Here is a 27037-nt window from a genome sequence, read left to right on the forward strand (position 1 = left end):
TTCAACACCTTGTGATTACACAGGCTGGTGTGCTTCTTCCATGTGGGTTTTGTTACTTCTTGGCTAGATGGCCACTTGTTTATCTTTAAGCCTTTGATACTCCAGATGCTATATCTTTTGATAGCCAGGCACCATCAGCTTTCATCACCACGTTTCTTATGCACCCACTTTGTCTTCACTGAACATGTCAGGAAGGTGAACATCATGGAATGCCGGTTTAATAGAACAAAGTGTTCTTGCATTGAGGGAGTACTTGAGTAGAGGCCCAATAACAATGTGCTACCTTAATACTAAACCTATAAATATATGTACATATATCTATTTCCCTATCCTCATATATAAATATACTTACATATGTACATGCCTGTATTTAGACTTCTATAAATGCCCTTTGACTCCTAGTTCTTTCCTCTATTTCCTTTTACTTTTCTCTTATCCCACTATCATGTTCAGCCTTCATTTGGGTTTCAGTAATTCCTCTTGGTTACATTGCCCTTGATCAAGTCCTACCAGGCCTCCTACACCGTCCTTGTCATCAATTTTGGATCACTTGTTGTTCCCTTGTCCCTGGGTTTCTTAGCACCCACTTCCTTGGAAGTGTGATATTATTATAGGTATGGAATTCTTAAGATCTATTTATGTTTACATTGACCTAGGATGACAGTTGGTGGGACTCATCACAAATTGTGATAAATTTCAAGTTGGTATATTATAACATATAAGGGAAAATCCGCTTCATACATGCATAGGGTTTTTTTTTTTACAAACAAAACATGTTCAGACTTGTCTCTGCAATCAGTGAATGGCAGCAGACAAGTAACATAGTGGTCTCAGTCTCAGTAAGGTGCTGTAAAAACAAGAGTCCAACAAAAACAGTGACTCCCATGGGGATCTGCCAGGTGAGTTCCACTGAAGGTAGAGTTGGACTCAGAAGGTTATAGTGACTGGTTTGTTCTGTTGATTATTGTGATTCTTTTATTTGAAAGGGGTAATCTTGATAGATTATCTCAGAAGACCCAGGCCAATCATAAGAGTTTATTAGAAGTTGTAAGAAAACTGAAAAGTGCATTGGTGAAAAAAGGACTAGGAATGGTGAACCAAGGAATTTTTTCCCCACTAAGGCAATGCATCTGCTCACATTTTAGAGTAGCAAGGGCTTATCTGGAAAATAGCCCTGCCTTCATTTTGTTCCTCGGACTCAAGGAACATTGAAAAAGACCATGAGTCCCATCCCTCTGGGAGGCCCACACTGCCATTCTGATGCATTGTAAATTGAAACGCACAGAATTCTTCGGGGGAGGATTAAAGAGATGGACGTGTCTCCACCTTCAGAAGTGGAGACACATTGAGAAACAATAGCTTCACATTTTAATATTTGGTTTAGTACTTGTTTCTATGATTTTGTAGCGATCGTGCGGTAGTTAGGAAATCTCATGTCAGTTGAGGATATTAAGAGTGAAAGGGTGCAATAATCTATCCTGTCAATCAGGTCACAGAGTGAAGGTGGGCCACACTCTCTGTCTGCCTTGGTCTTCCTGTTGCTTTGCTACATGAAGACTTGAGCCAGCACTGAGATGCTGCTGCTGCCAATGGATCCACAAGACTTTCACCCACAGGCCCGTGATCTTCTTGCATCCGCATTATTGCATGTCTGAGTGAGTCTGAATAGACTAGTATCAAACATAGGGGCTAATACTGGATTTATGGACTTGAGCTGGACAGGGCTGGGATGTTTTCTGAAAATATAATTGCTCCTTGATATAAAGCTCTCTCTTAAATACATATGAATGTCTCTGGATCTGTTTCTCTAATCAACCTGGTCTGACACGATTAGATTTTTACTTACCCTCATAATATTTGTTGAGTAACTTGTAAAAATTATCTATTTAAAATATGCCTTCCTTACTAAATACTAAATAAGCTCAATGAAGATTGTTGTTAGGTCTGTGGAGTCAGTATCAAATCACAGTTACCCACATGACTGAATGGAAGCATCCCACAGGGTTGGTTGTAATCTTTACAGGACCAAAGTGCCAAGTTTTCCTCCTGTGGAGGTACTGGATGAATTTAGACTTCCAATGTTTGGGTTAGTAGCTGGGAGTTTAATCATTGAGCCACCTTCCATGTAGATTGGGCCTGAATATTTTTGATTCTCTTTAATATTCCCTGCATACTCACAACTCACTGCCATCAAGTTGATTCCAGCCCATAGTGACACTATTTCAGTACACACATGCAAAAACATGTAAGGAATGGCTGTAGACCACAAAAAGCCGGAGAGGAAAACTCATTAGATTTAGGAGCTATTTTGGAAAAAAAATGGGAAGAAGATTCAATGAGTCATTCTAAAATTCTGGACTTTATCATTTGAATGACATTATTCACAATTAACCTTCAGGAATATTGAGTTGGGAGACAGACACCCTCTAGCTGAGCAGGTCTAGAATTGCCTTGGTGTGTATACCGCACAGAACTAATGTGCCAAGTGCTTCATCCGGGATTAATTTAAAACATACGGTGATAAAAGTTTGAATTCAAATGAAAAAATTTAAAATAAGTTGGTAAAATCAGTATGAATTAGTTTATTGATGGTTCCTAATTGATTAATAATTACTCTGCCAGCAGGTCCACTCCACTCCAGCTCAGAATTTGCCTTTAGATCTTCTTGTACTTTTCCTGAACTTACTAAGCCTGCTAATAAGATAGATCACTACATCTTCTACATTAGGACATACAAACTGATGGGTTTTATTTACCAACATTGGTGAATATGTGGATATTCATTGTCTACTTCTTTCAAATTTTTTGTGTTTCTGAAATTTTTCAGAATAACATTTTCAGAAAACATTAAATTAGAAAGGAAGAATAGAATAGGTGATTTATTGTCATTGTATAGATGGGGTTAAACTTGTAATGGTTTGATATTAGTGAAATTATTATATATATTATACACTGTAAGGTATATGTGGGCATATATTATAAGGTGCTACCCCACCAAAAAAAATAGATAAAAGCTCCTCTGGGAAGAGCTGTCGCAGTATGCATTTTTCCTGCTAGGTGAGCATCAAACAACTCACGCTGAGTTAGTGCACCCGGTAGCATTTCCTGGGAAGGTTTTCTTTGATCACAGTGATTTTTTTTCCTAAAAGCAGTTTCACTCAAACCTCATTTTTTTTGAGGACCAATTTAAGAGAACAGCATGTAGTTCTGAAATTTTAGTTCCTGCTTTGGAAAAATGTCACAAAAACTGTTGCAATGGTGAACACAGCTTACTAGGACAGTGCTATGGGGTAAAATGAAGTGCTTTTCTCATTTTGAAAAAGGTGAAATGTTGATTGACGACAAACCTCGTCTGGATGTCCATCAACTTCCCAAATGGATGAAAATGTCTACAAAATCGATGCACTTGTGCTTGAAGGCTGACCACAGACCGCTGAAGAGACGGGGAAGTTGTCTGTACTGTCTTGGAGCTCGGTTCGGTGAGTTTAACAGAAGATGGGGATGAGAAGGGCCGCTGCAAAATGTGTGCCTCAAGTTCTGACTGCCCAGGGAAAGAGTGTCCCGTGGAAACATTCTGTGCTTTGAAAGAACAGCTGCAAATGACCCAAACTTTTTTTACCAAGGGCATTACTAATGATGAGACATGGTGCTTATGACCCCAATAGCAAGCATCAATCAAACCAGTGGAAGATGCCAACATCATCTCACCCGAAAAAAGCTTGTCAAGTGAAATGAAAGTGAATGAGTGGGGGAGTCCTTTGGAGGCCCAAAGCCCATTTGTCGGCCACTGGACATCCCCTTACAGAAGAGTCTCGGGGAGGAGAAGAGACAGGGTGTAATGCAGCAACGACGAAAAACACAATTTTTCTCTAGTTCCTAAATGCTACCCCACCCCACCCCCACTGTCATGATCCAAATCTTACCTTGCAAGTCTGACTAGACCAGAGGATGTACACTGGTACAGATGGGAACTGGAAACACAGGGAAGCCAGGCCGGATGATCCCTTCAGGACCAGTGGTGTGAGTGGCGATACTGGGAGGGTATAGAGAGGGTAGGTTGGAAAGGGGGAAACTATTTCAAGGATCTACATGTGAACCCCTCCCTGGGAGACATAAAACAGAAAAGTGCGGGAAGGGAGATGTGGGATAGAGAAAGATATGACAAAATAACAATTTATAAATTATCAAGGGTCATGAGGGAGGGGGGAGTGGGAAGCTAGGAGGAAAATGAGGACCTGATGCCAGGGGCATGGGTGGAGAGCAAAATTTTTGAGAATGTTGAGAGCAATGAATGTACAAATGTGCTTTACACAATTGATGTATGTATGGATTTTGATAGGAGTTGTATGAGCCCCTAATAAAATGATTTTTTTTAAATGAGGAGCTGATCCCAAGGGCTCAAGTAGAAAGCAAATGTTTTGAGAATGATGATGTCAACAAATGTACAAATGTGCTTGATACATGGATGTATATATAGATTGTATTAAGAGTTGTACGAACCCCCAATAAAATGATTGAAAAAAAATTTTTTTTAAAGATGATGCTCATTTGAGGATTTTTTGTTGTTGTTTGTTAGTTGGTTTGGAAAAGTTCTTTTTTTTAATTAAATCATTTTATTGGGGGCTTGTACAACTCTTATCACAATCCATACATCCATCCATTGTGTCAAGCACTTTTGTACATTTGATTCTCTCATCATTCTCAAAACATTTGCTTTCTACTTGAGTCCCTGGTATTTGCTCCTCATTTGTTCCACTCCCTCCCCATTCCCCCACCCCCTCCCCCATGAACCCTTGATAACTTATAAATTATTATTATTTTGTTATATTTTATACCGTGTGACTTGTCCCCTCACCCACTTCTCCACTCTCTGTCACCCAGGGAGGAGGTTATATGTAGATCCTTGTAATTGGTCCCCCCTTTCTCCCTCACCTTCCCTCCACCCTCCAGTATCGCCATTCTCACAACTGGTCCTGAAAGGATCATCTGTCCTGGATTCCCTGTGTTTCCAGTTCCTATCTGTACTAGTGTACATTCTCCGGTCCAGCCGGATTTGTAAGGTAGAATTGGGATCACGATAGTGTGTGGGGGGTGGGGGGGGGAGGGACGAAAGCATTCAAAAACTACAGGAAAATGGTATGTTTCATCACTGCTACATGGCACCCTGACTGGCTCATCTTCTCCCCGTGACCCTACTACAAGGGGATGTCCAATTTCCCACAGATGGGCTTTGGGTCTCCACTCTGCACTCCACCTCATTCACAATTCTATGATTTTTTTGGTCTCTGATACCTGATCCCTTCAACGCCTCATGATCTCACAGACTGGTGTGCTTCTTTCATGTGGGCTTTGTTGTTTCTCAGCTAGATGGGCACTTGTTTATCTGTAAGCCTTTAAGACCCCAGACTCTATATCTTTGGTGCTTTTTTTTTAATGTGAGGGGGATAGTGCATTTGGAGTTCGTTCCACCAGATCACACTGTTAATCTTTCCATTTAGAGGTTCTGAAAAGATTCCATAACAGTGTGTGACAAAAAGGCCTGATTTGTGGCAGATGAGGAACTGGTTTGCCACCAATGATGATGTACCTGCTTAATAGCCATCAGTGTATTCATTGTTTGTTTTTTTTAAGCAAAAATCAGCATACCTCTCTTGTCCTGTGCATCTGACTCACCTGACCTTGGACCCTGCAAATTATTTTTGTTTCCATGAATGCAGAGGAACATGAAAGAATAGCAATTTGACCACATAGAAGAGGTAAAGAACAAACAAGAGAGGCGCTCTAAGCCATCCAAACAGGTAAGTTGGAAAAGTTTTTCCAAGAATGGAATCACAGATTTGACAAATGTATTAAGCCTAATGAATGGAGAGTACTTTGAAGGTGATAAAGTTTTTTGATTTAAAAAAAATGCATAGCTTTGAAAAAAAGTTTTCACTTTTTGGGGGGGGATGTGACCCCTTGTATGGTTCAACAAAGAGTTTACCTGTGGGATAAAATAGGGAATGGACAACAAGGAAGAAAATTATATTGTATTTCCTTAGTTATATTGGAATGGTAGGTCAATAGATTGTCCATTTGAAATTCTTTTTCATAAATTATTCATAGTTACATAAAATCTATTGTAATATAACATAATACATTAAAATATAAAACCAGCAGAAGATAGGTAGTGCTTTGAAATGGTTGAATAATATCTCAGCACAGAAAGAATATATTTCAAATATGTTCAGCTGAGGCATATTTATTTGGCATATACATTTTTTGTAATACTAATTAGAATGAAAATTTAAATCATTTGACCATCATATGGCTTTTACAATTCAAATATTTGGTTTTCATGAGGTTTCCCGAAGTTCTGTTCTTGTTATTAAAAGTGATATGCTGAGTATTCATAAACTAAAATATGCATAAAGCATGCTCTCTTGATGCAATAATGTTGACCTCAGTTTTATGTACAAATATCCTGGTACTTAGAACTGCTTCCTTGGAAGTTACTTAAGCGGAAACCCCCACCTTTAGTTCACAAGGTTTTGATGATAACACAAAGCAGTAGATATTGATATATATTATTCTAAATCAGAATTAGGGAATTGAATTCTCTTTTCCCCATTATCTTGCCTAAGTGGGTGGATGCACTCGCTCTCTTTTCCCACATGAAAAGAGAAGCAGAGGCGTTCAGAAGAAAATCATGTCTGATTAAGGCTAACTAGAAAAGATACTCTAAAATCCCATGGACTCCTGAGCGCCCAATGTTGTAAAAACCTGTTAAGAAAAATATGGTGAGTCTGCAAAGAAGGCACAGAGCCTTTGTCTAAGTAAGCCTGTGGGTCACGAGCCTTTGGGGGCCAAACGACCTTTTCACAGGGGTCACCTAAGACCATCAGAAAAAGCATAAATATTTCACAATATATAATTACATCTTGCCTTGTGATTAATCACTATGGCTTAATTATAATTATGTTCAATTTATAACAATTGAAATACATCCTGCATATAAGATATTTACATTACGATTCATAACAGTAGCAAAATTACAATGATAAAGTAGCAACAAAAATAATTTTATGGTTGGGGGTCACCACAACATGAGGAACTGTATTAAAGGGTCACGGTACTAGGAAGGTTGAGAACCACTGGTTTAAGTGATCCTACAGTATCTGTATGTACTTTAGTGTAAGCCGAGTTTTTCAGCATAATTTTTATGCCGTTTTTGTGGCAAAATTAGGTGCCTCAGCTGATAATCGGCTCGGCTTGTACTCAGGTATATAGGGTTTCTTGAAAAGGCTGTGAATATTTGGTGAGGTTGTCATTATTTCTAATGTTGTTACTGTCTTAGTCATTAACATAAAGACATACCTGGAAACCATAAATATGCCAGGTGTTTTTTTAATCGTTTTATTAGGGACTCATACAACTTTTATCACAATCCATACATACATCAATTGTGTAAAGCACATCTGTACATTCATTTCCCTCATCATTCTCAAAACCTTTGCTCTCCACTAAAGTCCGTGGCATCAGGTCCTCTTTTTCCTCCCTCTTTCCCAGCTCCCCGCTCCCTCATGAGCCCTTGATAATTTACAAATTATTATTTTGTCATATTTGCCCTGTCCGACGTCTCCCTTCACCCCTTTTCCATTGTCTGCCCCCCAAGGAGGAGGTCACATGTAGATCCTTATAATCTTTTCCCTCTTTCCAACCCACTCTCCCTCTACCCTCCCAGTATTGCCACTCACACCACTGGCCCTGAAGGTATCATCCGCCCTGGCTTCCCTGTGTTTCCAGTTCTTATCTCTACCAGTGTGCATTCTCTGATCTAGCCAGACTTGCAAGGTAGGATTCAGATCATGATAGTGGGGGTGGGGGTGGGGGAGCATTTAGGAACCAGATGAAAGTCGTATTTTTCATCGTTGCTACATCGCACCTTGACTGGTGTCTCCTCCCATAGACCCCTCAGCAAGGGGATCTCCAGTGGCTGACAAAATGGCTAGGTGTTTTTTGTTTGTTTCTTTGTGTTTTTAAGACCTAAGACAGAAAGTAAATTTGTAAAACTGTAAAAATTTCAACCAAAAGAAATTTCTTTATTTGCATTTGAGTGGGTTAGTTTCTCCAAACTGGTAATAAAAGAACTTTAAGAAATAAAAGTCTAAGTGGTTAAGAGATGGTTAAGTGCTTATGTGAAGAGAACCAAGCTCCTTAGGATCCAGTGCGTCTGGTTAACCAACTAGGTGCTTGGTAGAAATTCAGGATCGACAGTCCACCCAGACAACTTGAGTGCGTACTTTCATCGCCACAAACCCCAGATGATTTTTATCCACTATAAATTGAAGAAGTCACTTTTGTAGATGAATTTATTTCTTAAACCCACAAAAAAATATTTTCTTTTCTTCAAATCATAGAATCTCACAGAAATGCAGATGAATAATGAGGAAAGCCAAAAGAGAATCAAACATTAGATGAGCTATAATTCTTGCTGTGTCTTTTAATCTCTCTTCTAACAACAACAATAACAACAAAAACGTTTCCATTTCTTTATCTCTTTATTTGGTTTGTGCTTTCTGGAAAAGCTAGAAACAGCTTACTCCCTTAGGTTGAGGGACACATTCAGACTCATGGAGGGTAAATGCTAAACTGGGAGTATTCTTCTGTAAAATACCCTTGTATTTTAAAAAGATTTATAAACCAAGAATTCCTGATAGATACTAATATTTTTTTAACTGTGAAGAGGGGGCAAAGTAGAGTAATTGGAAAGACTCATTGAAGTACTCAGTTAGCATTCAGTTGGATATTGGCATTAGAAATTATAGTTAACAAATATAAAAGATTTAAAAATACTTAGGAAGTAGTCTTTTCCCTAAGTCCCATGTGAAAAGAGAAAAGTCCCCTCCAACGGTGACGTTCTTTGAATGGATAATATGAGCTCTTAAGATTTGAAAGGCAACACTAAGAATTCATTAGTAGAAATGTGCACCACAACATATATCAAAAGAATAGAAAATTGTTGAATGATATTTTTTCAACAAAACAGGATTTCAAAGTTCAGAGAGAATATTGTAACATCAGATGTGATTAGTAGAAATGCTTACCATTTTGGTTGAGTTTTAACTGATTGATAACACAACTCAGCTTCTCAAGCTCTTCTCTCTTTACTACTTTTCTGTTTAATCAAATGCATGAAAATATCATCACCATAAAAGGCGTATGGATTTCTCATTATTCTTCCCATAATGTCTTGCTCCATTCCACTGCCTTCCTCAGATGTATATTTGTTGCTTTCATTTCAGTTTTTCCCTCCGTCCAATAGAAATAAAATAATATTTAATAGAATCATAACTATGACGTAGCTAAAGTTGTAGGATTTAGTCCACACCACTGTGATAAATGACAGCAGAGGGCCGGATCTGACCTCCTCTGGCTTTCCCATTGCCATGAGTCAGGGGTCAGACAATCCTCCAGGGTCCATCCTTCCTTACAGAGTCTGACATCAGCTCTACCGCCCACACAACTCTACATCTAAAATGGGTTCAATAATTCATGGCAATGAGGACACAGAACTTGCAAACAATACTCCCAATTAAGGGGCCTTAGTAGGGGAGTTAATAGGTTACCACAAGTCAGGATCAGCAAACAGTAAAGGAAATGACACCAATCTTACACAAAATCTTCCAGGTAACAGAGCAATGAAATATTTCATATGAGAGCAGGCTAAGGTTTATACCAAGACCTGAAAAGAATGATCCAGTAAGTCAATTTCTTCCATATACATAGATGCAAAATATACAAAAGCCAAATCCAGTGGTATAAAAAAGGTCACAACATCACAGATTAGAGATTAGATTTTCTCCATAACTGCAAAGGTGGCTTAATATTTACAGTATAGTAATAAAGTCAGACAAACTTGGAGGACAATCATATGATTATCTCAACAATTCCAGGGGAGGAGGCACATTTTTAAAAACTCAACATCCAGACAGTGAAAGCTTAAATCTATATGTAGAACCCCATACATGAATAAAGCTTCCCCTTGAGGTTCCTCTGACCATACACCAGGGAAGTGAACAGTTTTTCCCTCAGATAGAATTCATTAAAAAGTGAATTATCTACATTGTCTTGACCAGTCTAGGAAGGAGCAGTCTCTCTCAGGGGCTTACCTGGGTATATCCTTCATGGATATCACCTTAAGAAGATCACATCATCTTAAGCCATGCCCTGATTGCCGCAGAGGATCCCCCGGACTAGCACTGTAAGTTCCTCTATCTGACACAATGCATACATCCCAATCATGGTCCTTGAATCTGCTCTGGGTGTTGCACGGGTAAATATGTAATATCAATCTGCCACCAATCATGCTTTTGTGACATTCTTCTCTGACCTCCCATGTACTTTTAAAGCAATGCTTCCAGAAAACTCTGGGGCATGATTATGACCTCATGCAACTGGTCTCCCTCACCCAGATCACATGTCACTATAGTTATCTGGTCCTTGTCCCATTTAAGATTTAATACATGTTGTCTTTGTTAAAAATAATGAACTCAAAATCCATTCATGCTGGAAATAAATATTAATTAGAAATACAGGGGAAATTTATCAATCTAATAAAAGACATCTGCAACAAACATTGTACTCTATGGTCATATTAAAAAATCCCTGTCTTTACGTAAGGCTGGGTTGTCTAGATTTTTTAATGTATTTTTTTCCTTATACATACCCTCCTGTATGTATAAAAACTTTGTATCAAGAAGTAATTTTATATCAAGAAGGTACCATATATACTCAAGTATAAGCCAACCCAAATATCAACCGAGGCAACTAATTTTACCACAAAAACTGCATTAAAAATGTGCTGAAAACTCGGCTTATACACAAGTATATACGGTATCCCAACCTAGTCCAACTCAAGCCATGGATATGATGCTAGGGGTCTTCATCAGACTCACATAACTCTCCAGCCAATGACACAGAAAGGTGAAGCTGGAAGCAGGGAGATCAAAGACCAGTGGGTGCAGAATCACATGGGTACACGTGGGTGGAGACATGGCATGGTACTGACAGCTCTCCTGGTAAGTGGTCCATATGGGGTGACCCCTGGAGGCAGACACAGAGTCCCAACAAGGATAAAGGCAAAGGAGCCAGAGAGGTCCATGTCAAGGCTCTGAGTCTGTGTGTAAGTTGTCGCTGATGGTAGACTTACATAGCTACATAGTCTGATATAGCCGAGAGCAGTATGTCAAATCATAGGCATCTGGCTGCAGTGTGTCAGGTAAGATGGGAGACTTCTAGTGACTTCCAGGATCAGCAGGCAATATGACAGGTTACTGGCTCAATCCAAAGAACTGGAAAATCAATCAGACGATCAGCCAAACCATAGGCTCCACGGTGCCACAAGGTGCAAAGGCAGGATCAGCAAACATTCAGGATACAGTCAATGGTATCTGCTGCCAGCAGCCAAGTCTCTCCTTGGTCCTCAGTATCTCAGCTACGTGGTCCCTTGGTCTTTCCTCCGGGAGGTAGAAAGTCAGCCTGCCTGTTACTCCTTCCCACAGTTCCACAGGCTTGGGACAGATGTGGAGAAGTTACTCCATCATCTCGGTGCTACTCCCCTGAGTCTCCATGCCAGAGTCTCTACTGCAGCTGGACTCCGTGATCTCGGCCACTTTAGACAGAGGTCTTGGGTGTGCTCTTCCGAAATGGCCCTGGAGCTTTCTCTCTTGTTGAAAGGTCACACCCCCCAAAAGGCATCATCGGGATGTGACCTGATTAAGAAGTTGGACTCCACTCCTCCACTTGCACAAAAATACAACTTGATACAAAATCTAACTGCCCAACCTTCAAGTAGGAATGGGACAGATGCCCTTTTTTATGTCTATATAATATTGTACTGGACATCTAGCCAGGGTACTAATGGGCCAAGAAAAAAAATGAAAAGCTATATGGTTTGGAACAGAAAATATGTTGTTGTTGTAGCGAGTTAATTAGTTAGTTAGTTGTTGTCCAGTCGATTCTGACTCATAGCAATCTTATGTACAACAGAAGGATACACTGCCTGGTCCTGCATCATCATCCCAATTGTTACGTTTGAACCCACCATTGTAGCCACTGTTTCAATTCATCTTGCAGAGGGCAACTCTCACTCTTTTTCACTGCCCCTCTACATTCTTCTGATATCATTAACAAAGCACATGAAAGGAAGTCTTGCCATCCTAACCTCTAAAGAGCATTCTGGCTGTTCTTCTTCCAAGGCAGTGTTGTTTGTTCTTTTGACAGCCCGCGGTACTTTCAATGCAATTCGCCTCCACCATTACTAAAATACATCACTTTTTCGTTGGTCTTCCCTACTGAATGTTCAACATCCACATACATATCCGGTGATTGAAAACACCATGACTTGGGTCAAGCACTCCTTTAGTCCTCAAAGTGATATATTTGCTTTTCAACACTTCAAAGAAGTCTTGTGTTGCAGATTAACCCAAAGCAATGCATCATTTGATCTTCCATGAGCTGCTTCCATGAGCAGTAACTGTGGAAAGGAAAACATAGACACCTTTATTATTTAAAGAAGATGTTACTAGGTACATAAAAATGCAAAAGATTATAGTAATAAACTATTGTAATTAATAACAATTTTGAAGAGCCAATGTCAATATATACAAATATTGAAATTAAACAGCCCAGCAGTGGTGAATTATTTAATGTTGCTCTTCTAGCCAAAGTCACTGTAATTTCCAAAAAACCAACTATTTCCTCCATGTGTCTGGGTAGGAAAGTGGGAGAAGACACAGATAGGAATCACCTGTGATTAACTGTAAACAGGATTCATTGGACTGTCATCTACAAGGTGTGAAATCAACCTTCTGAGAAGAGTGGTGGTGGTGACACGGGAGGTTTTTTGGGGGGACAGGTCGGATTTTAGTACCAGGAAGAGCCTGGAGTGGAGTTAGTCATGTGACCCCTGAGAAACCTGTGTAATGAACCTCCTTATCTAATTAAAAACAGCTATGACATCAAAGGAGCAGCAGCAGAACCATGACTCAGAGAATGGGACACAGTGCTTTTCCAGACCACAGAGCAAGCAAAGCTGAATGCTTTCCAGCAGAAGGCTGGGTTATAAGTGCGGTGCCTCTGGACCCCAAGTTGGTGGAGCTGGGCACACCTTGAGAAGTAGTTGAGCACCTTCAGGTTGTAGCTTACGGTGGTAGTCTGAGTGGATTAGAGAAACAAATTCATAGACACTTATTTGTGTATAAGAAAGAGCTTTGTATCAAAGAGTAATTGTATATTAAGAAAGCATCCCAGCTCAGTCCAGTTCAAGTCCATAAGTCCAATATTAGCCCATATATCTGATACCACTCTATAAACTCCTTTTCAGACTTACACAATACATGCAATGACACCACATTCAGGAAGATCACAGGCCAGTGGGCAGAAAGTCTTGTGGATCCAGTGGCAGTGGAAGCATCTCAGCACTGGTGGCGGTCTCCATGTGATTCCCTCAGCTCCAGGGCTCTAGTGTAACTCCATGAGTCTTCTCAAAAGGAATGTGTCACAGGGAGTGTGTGTGTCCCACCTCCAGCGAGTTATTTCTCTCCTCAGTGCCTCCAAATGAGGTCATCAAACTGTGGCCTGATTGACAGGTTAAACCCCACCCCTTCACTCTTAAGTCTCAAACTGACAACAGATTATGTAACTACCACAGACTGTGACAGTTAAATAATTTCCTGTCAATGTACAATGGGGTGGAGTCTAGGCTGTCAATCAGGTCATAGCCAATGAGGCCTTGGTATGGGCATGGTCTTCTGAGGATTCTGGGAACTCCTGTATTCCTCCCTGGAGGCAGGAGACTCTCTCTGCTTTTTCTTCCTGCTGACAAGCCACATGGAGCTATGCTGATTGCAGCCAGAACCCTGGATCTGGAGAAGCCGCGTGGAGACCCACACTAGTGCTAAAAGGCTTCTACCCCCACTGGATCCACAAGACTTTCCACCCACTGGTCTGTGATCTTACATTCAGCATCATTGCATGGCTACATAAGTCTAAAGAAGAATTTATGGATTAGTACCAATGTATGGGCTAATATCAGCTTTAGGGACTTGATCTGGACTGCGCTGAGATGTTTTCATAATGCAAAATTGCTCTTTGATATAAAGGCCTCTCGTATACATTTGAGTGTCTCTGGATTTGTTTCTCTAGTCTACTTGGACTACCATATTTACTGAAATGGGGTACCTCTGGGCACTTAATTCAGGGAGCTTGAACTGAATGCCTTTGACTTAAGGATTACAGTGGAATGGCATGCATTTGGGGCATTTATTAGCAGCCTTGAAATAACTTTGTAATACGTCCTAAATGAACAACTGTACCCTGAGTGTTTATCACCTGCATAGCAACCTGTTAACGTCCTTCATAAACCTTTTAACCCTGAATATTGCCTCTGAGTTCTGGGAGGCTATTGCAATGACTTGTTGAATTTAGATTTGAAAAGTAGACAATGTTGTTGGAAATAGAACAAATAGGAAAACGATCACATGAATAGACCAAAAAAAAGAGACATTAAAAACTACAAACAAAAAACCTAGAAAATAGTATTAAAATAAAGGAGATTTAAGTACATAAAAGCATATCTATCTTATATCTCTAGATTAGAAAACTCAGTACAGTAAAGATGACTCACCCCCAAACCAAACCCACTATAGCTGAGTCAATTCTGACTCAAACTGACCTTGTTAGACAGAGTAGAGCTGCCCCATGGGGCTTTCTTGGTTACAAATCTTTTCAGAAGCAAACTGCCATCTTTCTCCCTCAGTGCAATTGGTGTATTTCAACCATTGGCCTTTTGATTAGCAGCCACATGCTTTAACCATTGTGCTACCAGGGCTCCTTGCAAAGATTTAAATTTTCCCCAAATTGATATACAGATCCATTAAAACAAAAATCCCAACTGGCAGTTTTGGAGAAAGTGAACTAGTTGTTAATTATTATTATTATTAACTAGAAAGCAAAAGGTCAAAACATCCAAGACAATCTTGAAAAACTAACCTTGAAAAAAGTTAATATTACCTATAATAAATTAATATAGGCAGATATATAGCCTCTGTATTTATGATAAAAGGTAACACTAAAATACAGTGGGAAACAATATTTTCAGTTAATAGTACTGCATCAACTGGATATCCATATTCTCACCAGTGAATCTTGACTACTTTAGTTTACGTCGTATACATAAAATTAATTCTATGTGGATTTTTTACTTTTCCATCAAGCACTTAACAGAAAAGTAGGGTTGCTGACTCACAGAGCTAAAGCCAAAAATCTTTGGACTGGGGCTTATGCTTCAGTGGAGTGCCCTTTTGCATTTGTCAGCACGGCTGAGAAAGCTTTGGTACAGTGCATGAGTAGGGCAGAGGACAAGGATACTTTGGCTGAGAGGTCAACAATTAGAGAAAGGAGTGCCTGGGGGCATGGCTAAGCCCAAAGAATGATACCCTGAGTGTTTCCGACCTTGAATTGTAGTCCATTACTTTCCCAAATAAAATCCATAATTGTTGAGTATTGGAGCGCTGGTGGGGCAGTGGTTACCTGTTCCACAGAGACCGACATGGCAAGCAGTGTGAAACCACTTTTCCTAACCCCAGGATGTCACAACACGTGCAATAGCAGTGAGATTCTGGAAGAAGAGACTACTTTAGTCGGCTGATGCGTAGTAGGCACTCAGTGAAGAGTTATCAAGTGCATGGATCTGCTTAAGTTAAGATTATTTTAAACTAGAAACATTAAATCACACTTACTAAAATTACAATTAATTTAAACATGTAGTAATTTCTGCTAGGAAAATATTTCCAACTTGGGTGTTAAAAATAAATATCAAGGTCTTACTGTGGCCAGTCATCTCATACTCAGTACCTTCTTTAATCCCTACAAAGCCACTAAAAGACAGATATTAATATCCAAACTTCACAGATGAGGAAACTCTGGTTTAAAATCAAAACCAACCAAACTCACTGCCATTGAGTCCATTTAGACTCAGAGACCCCACAGGACAGCGTAGAACTGTCCCGCTGTGTTACCAAGGCTATTAATCTTTATGGGAGCAGAAAGCCTCACCTTTCTCCCATGCAGTCCTGGGTGAGTTTGAACTGCTGTACTTGTAATTATCAACCCACCACATAATTCACTGTTCCTCACTCAGGCTTAGGGAGTTATAAAACATACCCAAGTCAGTTACTAAATGGTAGAATTGGGATTTAAAGTCAAACAATCACTCTCCCAAGCTTAACCTTCAAATTTTCAATTTTAAAAAATTGCATTTAATTTACTTTATGTAGTTTTTGAAACCCAATTGGGGGAGGGGATACAGCAGACAGACTCCTATTTCCTAAAAGAAGATACAAAATGTAATGAAAATACTTGTAATGGCACATATTTTAGCCAAGATGGTGGTTTTTAATAAAACTGAGAAAGGGTGGGCTGCTTTCCCACAGAAATTGTGGAAACACAGACGCTGTCCAACCTTAGAAATGTAAAACTGCTCATGTTTTTGATCTCTGGACCAAAGGGAAAACTACAAATTCCACTGTTTGGAACATTTAATGGAAGAGATTTTAAGGAAGCCATTATCATAATCATGGTACCCACCAGCACTCTGAGAACCCAAGCTCTGTCAACATTTGCTTTATAAATCCGCTTTCTGGACTTTCTAACTCATCCCGGATTATTCACCCAGGGCTCAAAAATCTGAAATGTAAGATGTTAAATTGTGAGTGATGTTATTCCAATAATCAAGGAGGGAAAATTAATATAATGTGATATAAGCACAATAGAAAAATGCTTGGCTTAGGCACCACTTTAACAGGTATTAACTGTCTTTTACTTTGTTTTTATTGCTTTGGAGAAAGGTTTACAGAAGCGGGAGTGGAGGGGAAGCTGACTTGAAATGGAAATCTGTATTGTCAACTAACCATAAGTAAAAATGTTAAGTTTAATATGTAATATACAGTTTGATAAACTCTAGGAACCTAGCTGCCTCCCCTTTCTAAATCTGCACAAAAGCTTGGAAATATCATAAAGAGAGATTAGTTTTAAGAACTCTGGCACTTTGTTTTTAGTCTAAACCATAAAAAGCTGAAAGAACAGAATTTCTAATCCTGCCCAGTACATTCCAACTAAATGGAAGCAAGAAGACATGGAATAAAAAGAATTATTCAATCATTTCAAAGCTTCAACAAATAATTGAGTAAAATTCCTTTCTCAATAAAGATTAAAGTTGAATGAGTCTAGTCTTAAACATTCTTCTCCTATCTCTATCCTCTATTTATTGACTTTAGTTGTTTGTTTGTTTGTTTTCAATTTTCTTGAGCTTAATGGTCTTAATGTGAAAAGAAAAAGTAGAAAAAAGAGATAAATATAGCAAACCATTCCTTATGAAGGATAGTTGTAACTCATTAATTACAGTTTGTAAGTTCACACCAAATGTCTTAATCAGAAGAGAAAATTGCATCTATGCCATTCATTATAGCCAATCTACACAGTCACACAATATGGAAAAGATCAAGACAGATTCATTTGGGTCTTCATTGATGCTGGAAAATAACACAATGAATTGACAAGGGACCCACAATTTTCATGGAATCACATATATGTAGTCTTAGCTGGCTTCTCATACTAATCGACAGGTTTATTAGATCTAAATAAGGATAAAAGCTACATGCAGTCCCAGCTTTAAACTCCTTCGGACTCTTAAATATTGGGGGAAAAGGAGGTTTATCATGAGAGTGCAAAATAATTTAGATTTATTTTCTGGAATGAGTTCACATTCCCTCCCAAGAGTTGTGAGACTATGTTATCCAACCCAGAATTGTTGGCTTGAGGTTTACTTAACATAGTAAGTGTATTCATCAAACATTCACTTAATGAGTGAAGCCTTAAGCAAAGATGCTTTCTAAATAAAAAATACAATATATAAGAGAGGCCTTGAAACTAAAAAGTATGGTTCTTTCCATTATTGTGGTTTCCATTTTAGCAATCACATTATTTTCTTTTGTACTTTTTTTGGCCAGCGTGTAAAGTTCAAGATGAGATACTTAAATTATATTAAATTATGCGTGTACCAGCATGCTCTACACATGGCTGGTTTCTTCTTATAAGGAGGAACTGTGCTACATTTCTGAAGTTAGAACGTTTACTGTAAGGGAAAAGCCAAAAGTTCAGACACTCAACCAAAGTTGATCCAAACCTCTTGGGGTGGAAATATCACAAAAGCAGACTTTTCCATGAAATGGCCTGCGTTTCCTGTTTTGAGCTAAGCTGGAAATACAGCAGGGACAATACCTCTAAGGGCATGTCTTTGCTTCTACTTTGGGTCTGAAAACACCAAACAGACACTAACAGTGTGACGAATCAAAAGAATAAAAAAAGTTGAGTGGCGAGGTGTTCTGGGCTAAGAAAGGGATCGCTAATGGGAACAGATTCTCCAAGTTGACCACCAGTTAACCGTAGCTTGGACGCCCAGTGTGCTATGACTCATTAGCCCTTGCTCCAAAATAACACGACCACATCTTGGACTGGATCATTATGGGAGCATACTGTCAAGAATTTTCCCAGGGAGATGGGTGGAGAAGAGTACAGAGAAGCACATCTTCAGTAGATAAAGTGGTACTCATGCAAATTCTTTTAAATAAACTAATCTGGAAATGAACTAGCACAGACAACTTGCTAGACAGTCTGATAAAGGTATTTACCACATCCATTTAGAAATATTTGAGAAAAATCACAGTTCCCATCCACACGGTTGATAGCAGCTCTTCACAGGAAGAGAGCATGTGGAAGAAAGACACACACTGAATTTTCAAAAGCAAAATCCCAAAACTTTTTATGGATTGTGAACATGGAGCATTATTTTGTTCATTTTCCATAGTGCTCTTTAAGGCTTTGGGTCCTCATTTAATTGCTTAAAATCTGTTAAGATTCTTGAATGCTTCTTTATAACTTAACAGATAAACTCAAAGCACTGCTAATTGAATAGTTAGCTAATATATATGTAGGATCTGTATAACATTAATTGTGCATGCTCAACTAAGAAATGAGCCCCACTGGTGTTGTTAGGTAAGTGGACAACTAGCTGCAAAGTGAGTGGTTCAAACCACCAGTCATTCTATGAGAGAAAGATGAGGCTGTCTGCACCCTTGAAGATTTACGAAACCTCAGAAACTCTACACAGGGTCACTGGCATCAGAATCAATTGGGTAGAAGGGTTACTTAATAATGAGATATGTAAGTGTGATATTGACTTATTGTAAGTACCAATTAATAACCTGGAACTATCACTTGCCATTGAATAAACAGTTCCAAAGATAAAGTACACTTTTCCACTTGATTTATCCAGAATACATAGAAGAGTCGCTAAGCAATGTGATACATAAGTGTCCTACTGAGATATTGTAAATACCCTATGTTATAACCTGGAACTATCACTTGGCATCTAGCAAATAGTTCCAAAGATAAAGCTTACAGGCCCTTCCACAATTAATAAATGAATAGCACATGGGGGTGGGGAAGGAAAACAAGGGTTTCAGATTTTTAGCCAAGATGGGAGAGCCTTAATATGATATTGATCTTAGCTTATAAAGAAAACTTGTGAGCCTCTGCAAAGAGCAAAAACTGAGAGTGAAATCCAAGAGCAGGCCTGAGACACAGGGCAAGATGTGGGACACCTTCTTGTCCTTCTACTTGCAGAAGTCTGGCCGGGCCAGAGCAAGCCAAGCAGACCGGTGTCCAGGCCTGTGTTCTGGGACAGCGGGCGTGATGGTGCCAGCAGTCCAACAAGGCAACGCATGCCCAGAACCAGCTTTCGAGTGACTTTTCCACCAAGATCAGAGCACGAAGCCAAGGAAGACAAGAGTCAGTAATTATAGAACCGAGAATGTCGCTAAAACCAGATTCAGAAAAATAGTGAAAGTCCTGCAACTTTGAAGAGAAAGGGGACAATACCGACTCTGGGCAAGGGGCTTCTATGAAGCCCTTTCCGATACGCGGCGTCAAAATCCACCATGGGTTGTGTTATTTTGTTTTCTCTGTCTCTTTCTGTTTGTTCTTTTGGTTTGTGTTTTGCAATCTCTGGTTTACCACCGTGTCGGCCTCTTTCCTTTGCCTCCACCCTTGATGCATCGCTACATTTCCGTTCCTCATGTACCCCCGGGAGTTTGGACTCCAGGTCTGAGTCGTACTTCACGCAGAAGCCAAGTAAGCAAACGCATGTATAAAACTCCAAACGTGTTGCCATTGATTCACTGCTGACTCATAGTGACCCCCTGTGGGTTTGCCATTGTCAGACTGTAAAATGGGCATGAGGTTTATGGTGTGATCGCAGCCAGTGGATGGTCAATCTTGAAATAGCCTTGCCAGACAGACTCTGTATGTTGGTTTATTCAGCTTTGATTCCATGACGCAAAGGATGTTTAATTTCTTGAAGAAAACCTGCCTCACTGAGGGAATCATGACAAAGGAAATTCAAACTAGATAGAAGCAAAATAAATGCATGGAGTGGGTTTCTTAATTAAAAAACAATACACTCTTTATATTGAGTTATTTGTGTAAGGTAAAGATAGCCTTGGTCTATTCATTCCTTATTTTCCAACATCTACACGTGGTTTTGTTGTTGTTAGCTGCCATCAAGTCAGTTCCTCTCCACAACGGAATAAGACACTGCCTGCTCCTGCGCCGTCTTCGCAACTGTTCCTGCGCTTGAGCCCATTGTTGCAGCCACTGAGTCCGTCCATCTCACTGAGGGCCCTTCTCTAGGCAGAGTGCCTGGCAATGGTAGACGTTCTGTAAGTATTCACGGCACTGAACTGAATGTTGTTGCATCAGATCACATCTTTGGTCCCCTTTCATCTGGTTAACAGCTGCTCTTCACCTCAACTCAGCCATCACTTCCTCAAAGAGCCCCTTCCTTATCTCCTCGATCTCAACTCCATCATTTCTAATGGTCACATTATCCATTCCACTTCAAAGCATTTATCAAAGCTACACTTTTATTCTTTGATATAAGCAACACAAAAAGTAATAATTTGCCAAAGGGCAAGAACTTTGTCTTTTAATCATGCAATACATATGGTTGGTACTCAGTGAATACTGCTAAAGTATTGAAACAAACACCCATATCCTGCATGGTTTCCTAACATTCTAATAATATTCTCATGGTATCAGGTAGTATGACATCAATTATCCAGCACACAGTCACGCAATCGTCTAGATTGAGAAAGCGAGTTTGTGATGTAGACCATGCAAATAGTATCTGCTAGGTCTGAAGATGACTTCTGTCCTAGAGCCGACACCAGAGAGATATTTCTGAAGAGCCATTTACCCTTTTATAAGCATCTTGGCTTCTTTACGCATAGTCCATAAGGTTTAAGCATTAGCAATAAAAAACTATCAAATATCAACAATTTCATATGGTTCAATATTTTAGTCACAAGCAATCTTTCTATGACGTTGTTGTCTGTACCTGAGGGATAAGAAAAAACGCCGATATAAAATATCAAAATTTGAAAAATTTTTACCTAGTGAATAAAGAGGTTGCTTTCATACAAGTTGAACCTTAGTTGTTAACATTAAACTCATAACAGATTATTTTTACAAACTGATGTTTTCAATTATCCCAATTAATAACTTCATAAATAACATTCCAAGAGAATGGCTAGAACAACAACAAAGTATCCAAGAGCACTGCTTGTTCCATCAGTGTGAAAACAGGTTAGGAAGCAACTGCTCCATGTCAGGAAACAGCAAGAGCACAAAAAACGTCAACTTACACTCTACATCATGACTCAACCTGCAATCCATCCTCCAGTAGAAACTCCTGGTTTCCGACATCATTATGCTAGATGTCTTGTTTCCCAGGTAGGGTGTGTTAGTCTGGTTTGGCTACAGAAACAAATCCAGAGACGCTCATATGTGTACAAGAAAGAGTTTGTTTTTGTTTATAAAAAGAGCAATTGTCTATTAAGAAAACATTCCAGCCCATATGTCCAATACTAGTCCATAAATTCCTTTTCAGACTCACACAACACATGCAATCATGCAAATGCAGGAAAATCACAGGCCAGTGGGTGGAAAGTCTTGTGGGTACAATGGCTGTGGAAGCATCTCGGCACTGGTATGAGGCTCCATGGGACTCCTTCAGCTCCTGGGTCCTGGCTCCATCAGCGTAGCTCCATGTGGCTTGTCAACAGGAATGTCTCACAGGGAGAGAGTATATATGGCCTCCAATGAACTATTTATCTCCGTAACATCTCCAAATGAGTTCATCAAGCTGGGATCTGATTGACAGGCTAGACTCCACCCCTTCACTCTTAATAGCCTCAAGTTGACACCAGATTATGTAACACTACATAGGAAGTCAGTTTTATTCACTCAGCTGGAATTCTTCAGGAACCATTTTGTATAGGAAATCAGGTTTCAATAAATACTTTTAAAATTACTGCAAGAATAAATTAATTGATCATCCAATTGATCATCCAATATCAAGACTAATGTGATCAAGAAAATGGGTAGGATTATGAACAAAATAGGTGACATATAAGATTCTGAAGGGCAAAAACCACCCAGCTCAATTTTAGTAGGTGAGCATAATAAACAACATTGTTGAAATGTTTTCATAGTATGCAATGGGAATAAGACCATAATGGGTAGAGACTCTACTATTGAATACTGTTCTTGCACTAGTGGAAAAGAGATGTTCTGTGCTTACAATGCAAATGGCAAAAGATATAAATAATTATTAATATAGATAAGGAAATGAATAACTCTAAGTATTTTGACAAACTCAGGGAAATGCTCTTGAGAATACACAAGAATGGTTTGTCCCAGTTGGATAATGTCCTGAATTGGGAAGGACTTAACAGGTCTGCAGTCATTTAAACTGTGGACCAATGTGATAACAAGCACCTCATCAATTTCCCAGAAATGCTCATCGTGTCAGGGTACTATCAGTCGAAGGCTCTCCATGTGTTCTCATGCTTCTGCATGTCTTACGAGCAGAGGAATTTATCCAGTTTGCTCTACTCCATCACTTCAAGAATGTATATGGAGTAAATGATCTTGGAAGGTACAGAGTCACCTTCCAAAGTAAAGGGTAGATATACCTACTTTCCAATATGAAAGATTCAGAAATCCCAAGAGCAGAGTTCCTCCCCAGTAATGCTCGTGTGTATGCAGGTGCCACCTGACAGTCTTTGTGTTAGTCAATGGGGTTTGGACCTTAGGGAACTGGTATAGGAAAATGTTACTTTAGGTTACCAGCATTATCAAAGTACAGCAGGCTAATTGTTAATCTGCAAGCAGCCTTCAGAATTCTTGATAGATCATTGACCATGTCTTGCCTGATGAGGAAAGCAAATACATAAAAACAGCAGGAGACATTTAGAGTTAATGTATATATAGCTCTCTGAGACGTGTGAACTCCTAGCAGAATGATTGTTGAATTTCACAATGCACCACCATCTACAGATAGTCGATATGTAATTGTTGAAAAGAAGTCAGCAAATTTGTGGACTTTCCTACTTACCCATTATTCACTGCTGACTCTCATTGCTGACTTTATTCCTTTAAGAGCCGTTTGGAGACGCTTTTATTTCACATCTTGTTGAACATACGTAGGTAGTCTCTTCATAGTTCCTCAAGAAGCTAGATTTTGATTGCGAGGCCAATGCCATTTCCAAATAGCCTTCCTGTTAATTTTATACGATTCTTGCTAAGACAGCCATGTTCTATTTCTTGACTTGTTTTCATGAAGATGAAGCAATAACACAACAATTCATCTCTACTGAGATCTGTGCTCACTTAAGGCTTCGTTTTTTTCTTCAGCGTCATTGGATGACTAGTAGCTCAACATGGACAAGAAAAGTCTTCGGTTTGCGCCATCCATTTGTCAACGTGTACTGCCATTTTCTAAGACTGTACGCTGCCTGTACGCCCTACTGCTCACGCATGCACTCCTCCACTCATGCCCACTCTCCTCGGGGCCTAGGCCTCAGCATGGCCCGGTAGCCCTTCGTTTTGTGTATTCTCCTTCATTTGTTCCCTATTGGCTCAATGTCCTTGGATTTCATTTATGAAAAACAGGGCAAGAAACACAGAGCAGCCTTAGTAGGATGACCCCCAATGGGGACCACCCTCTAAGATACACCCTAATATGAAAAAAAACATTAGCAAAATATAACAGAATTACTTCATAAGATTGCTGCCATAATACGTATTTTTTACAGCATAGTGGGCACTGACATAGCAAGACCTCTTTTTGGCTACCAACCCACAGTCCACCACTCTTGGTACAGCTGGCTTCTGCTTCCTCAGACCCCATGTATTTCTGGCTTAAGTCATCGGGTTAAAAGTGTGACTGAGGTAGAGTCCAGTTCACCCAGTGAAGATCCCATATGGGGTGTCACTGATGCAACCTCTGGAGCATGCCATGTTCCCCAAAAGTCCAGGGTTCAGTGTCCCAGCATTCCATGACATCCAGTCTGGGTACCTAAGATACCCCTAGAATCAGCATTTTACCCCCAGAATCAAAATTTTAAACACAATTCTTACTGTCTAGCTAAGTAACAACAGGAGGCTCAGCATTATGAGTCTATCTCTGTGTTATTCGTACATTGATGAGATAAAAGATGGAGTACTCATCAAAGTGATATTCCTAGGACTTAGCATGTGCCCAGCACATAGTAGGTATGCAACAGGTGACTAAATTAATTAATTCATTAAACATTAGGATGGATTTATGTTGGTACAAGAACACATTCTTCATTCTGAAAATCTAACTAAGTAGACACTGATTCCAACAAGTTATAACTCTTAACATCCCTGGAAGTAACCCCGAGTGTGGCTCGGGGTAAATGTTCACTGTTAGAAGTGGTAACCCCAAGCCACCCTCGGGATTACACTGCAGAGAAGCCCCTTAACAAAATTACTGACATAATTAGACCACCATGGAGGTTAAATAAAAGTGAAGGATGGAAAAAATGGGAAGTATGAAGGGCTCTGAACCATAGATTCTTCACTCGAAAAATACAGAGTATAATTAAGGATAGAAGACTCAGGGGATGTTTGTTGGCACATTGGTGTCCATTTCCTTGCCTGAAAAACAAGAGTTATGCCTAAAACCAAATACACTGTGGCCCCAGAGGTGGGCCCGCAGTTAAAGTTCCCCCGTTTTAACAACCACAGGAAAATCTTCTGTAGAAGACGTCCTTTATGCAATGAATGCTATGGTTACTCGAATGTTTAATAGTACAAAACTAGATGATCCCATAGACATCGCTCAAGTCTCTAATTCTTCCCAATTATAATCCTATCCAAATATAATTGTATCCAAGTCATGGTACTTTCAATCACCACATTTGCATGTGAAAGCTGGACAAATAATAAAGATGACAGTAGAAGAAATAATACATTTAAATTATGGTGTTGACTAAGAACATTGAAAGTATCATGGACAGCCAAAAAACAAAATAAATCTGTATTTTAAAAGTACAGCTAAACATATTTTAGGAGCAAGAATTGTGAGACTTTTGTCCTCCATACTTTGAACATATTATCAGAAGAGATTAGTCCCTGGAAAAGGACATCCTGCTTAATAAAATGTAGGATCAGACTAAAAATAGAAGACCCTCAAGGAGATGGATTGACACAGTAGTTGCAATAATGGGCTCAAACATAGCAATGCCTCAGATCATGCCAGACTGGGCACTGTATTGTTCTGTTGAACGTAGAGCCAGAGAGTCAAAGCCAGCTCAATGGCACCTAACAACAGCTGTTTGTCAACATTATTCTAAACAGCAAACATTAAATAAACTATCTTTCATTTAATTCTCATAAGTCTAGAGGGCATAGATGTTCTATTATGCTTTCCGTTTTCCAGAAAGGCAACTGATGTGTTAGTCTGTTAACATAATATGTTAGTCTGGGTAAAATAGAGAAACAAATCCATGGACACACATATGTGTATAAGAAAGAGATTTATATACAAGAGCAGTTGAACACTGAGAAAACATCCCAGCCAAGTCCAAATCAAGTCCATAAGTCCAATACTAGCCCAGATGTTCAATAGCAATATATAAAGTCTTCTTCAGATTCACGAAACACATGCAATGACACCAAATATAGAAGATCACAGGCCAGTGGGTAGAAGGTCCTTGGATCCAGCACGCATTCTCACCACAACCTTAGGTGGGCACGATTATACAACTTAAGATGGACCAGCTAGGGATCAGAGAGATGTAGTCATTTGCTCGACGGCAGACATTTAATAATACAGCCCAATAATAAAATAGGAGAAAATATCTGTCCTGAAATATAAACCAAGATCAGACTCACTATTGTCAAGTTGTGTCCCTCTCAGAGAGATCCTCCAGGACAGAGTAGAACTGCCTCAGGTGTTTCCGAGCCCACAAATCTTTATGAGAATAGAGAGTCTCATGTTTCTTCCAAGGAGGGGGCTCATGGTTTTGAACTGCTGAACTCTGGTCAACAGCCAAATATGTACCTGAAATAGAAAGAGAAATAAAGAGCTTAGCAAATTCAGTATTTAAAAAAGTTATATATTATTACCTCTATCGATGGGGGGAGGGTGGGGCAGGGAGGAGCCCTGGTGGTGTAGTAAAGATATGTTGGGCTGATACCCAAAAATTCAGCAGTCAAAACTACTAGCTGCTATGTGGGCGAAAAACAAGGCTCTCTACAGTCTCTGAAACCCACAGGGGCAGTTCTACCCTGTCTTACAGAGTTGCTATAAGTTGGCATCAACTCAATGGTAGTTAAGAAATTGATAGAATATTTGAAATCGAGAAAACAAAAAATTGGTCCATCTAAATAAATCTAAAGTGACATTAGTGTTGTCAGGTGCTATTGAGTCAGTTCCCAATCATAGCAACCCTAGACCCAACAGAACTAATCACTGCCTGCTCCTGCGTCATCCTCACAACTGTTCCTATGTTCCTCTCTGTCATTGCCCCTCCACTTTATCACACATGACATCCTTCCTGGAACT

At 39.5% G+C, this 27037-nt stretch overlaps 1 long non-coding RNA gene across 1 annotated transcript; it reads right to left on the reverse strand.

Moving 5' to 3' along the window:
• Nucleotides 1-9261: 9261 nt before the first annotated feature.
• LOC142453320 (uncharacterized) lies at nt 9262-26528 on the reverse strand. Its single transcript, XR_012785371.1, has 2 exons — nt 26365-26528; nt 9262-12517 (listed from the first exon to the last, which is right to left on the reverse strand). It is a non-coding gene; the product is annotated as an uncharacterized LOC142453320 (long non-coding RNA).
• Nucleotides 26529-27037: the final 509 nt, after the last annotated feature.

Source organism: Tenrec ecaudatus, chromosome 7 (genome assembly GCF_050624435.1).
Source record: "Tenrec ecaudatus isolate mTenEca1 chromosome 7, mTenEca1.hap1, whole genome shotgun sequence".
Taxonomy (NCBI): domain Eukaryota; kingdom Metazoa; phylum Chordata; class Mammalia; order Afrosoricida; family Tenrecidae; genus Tenrec; species Tenrec ecaudatus.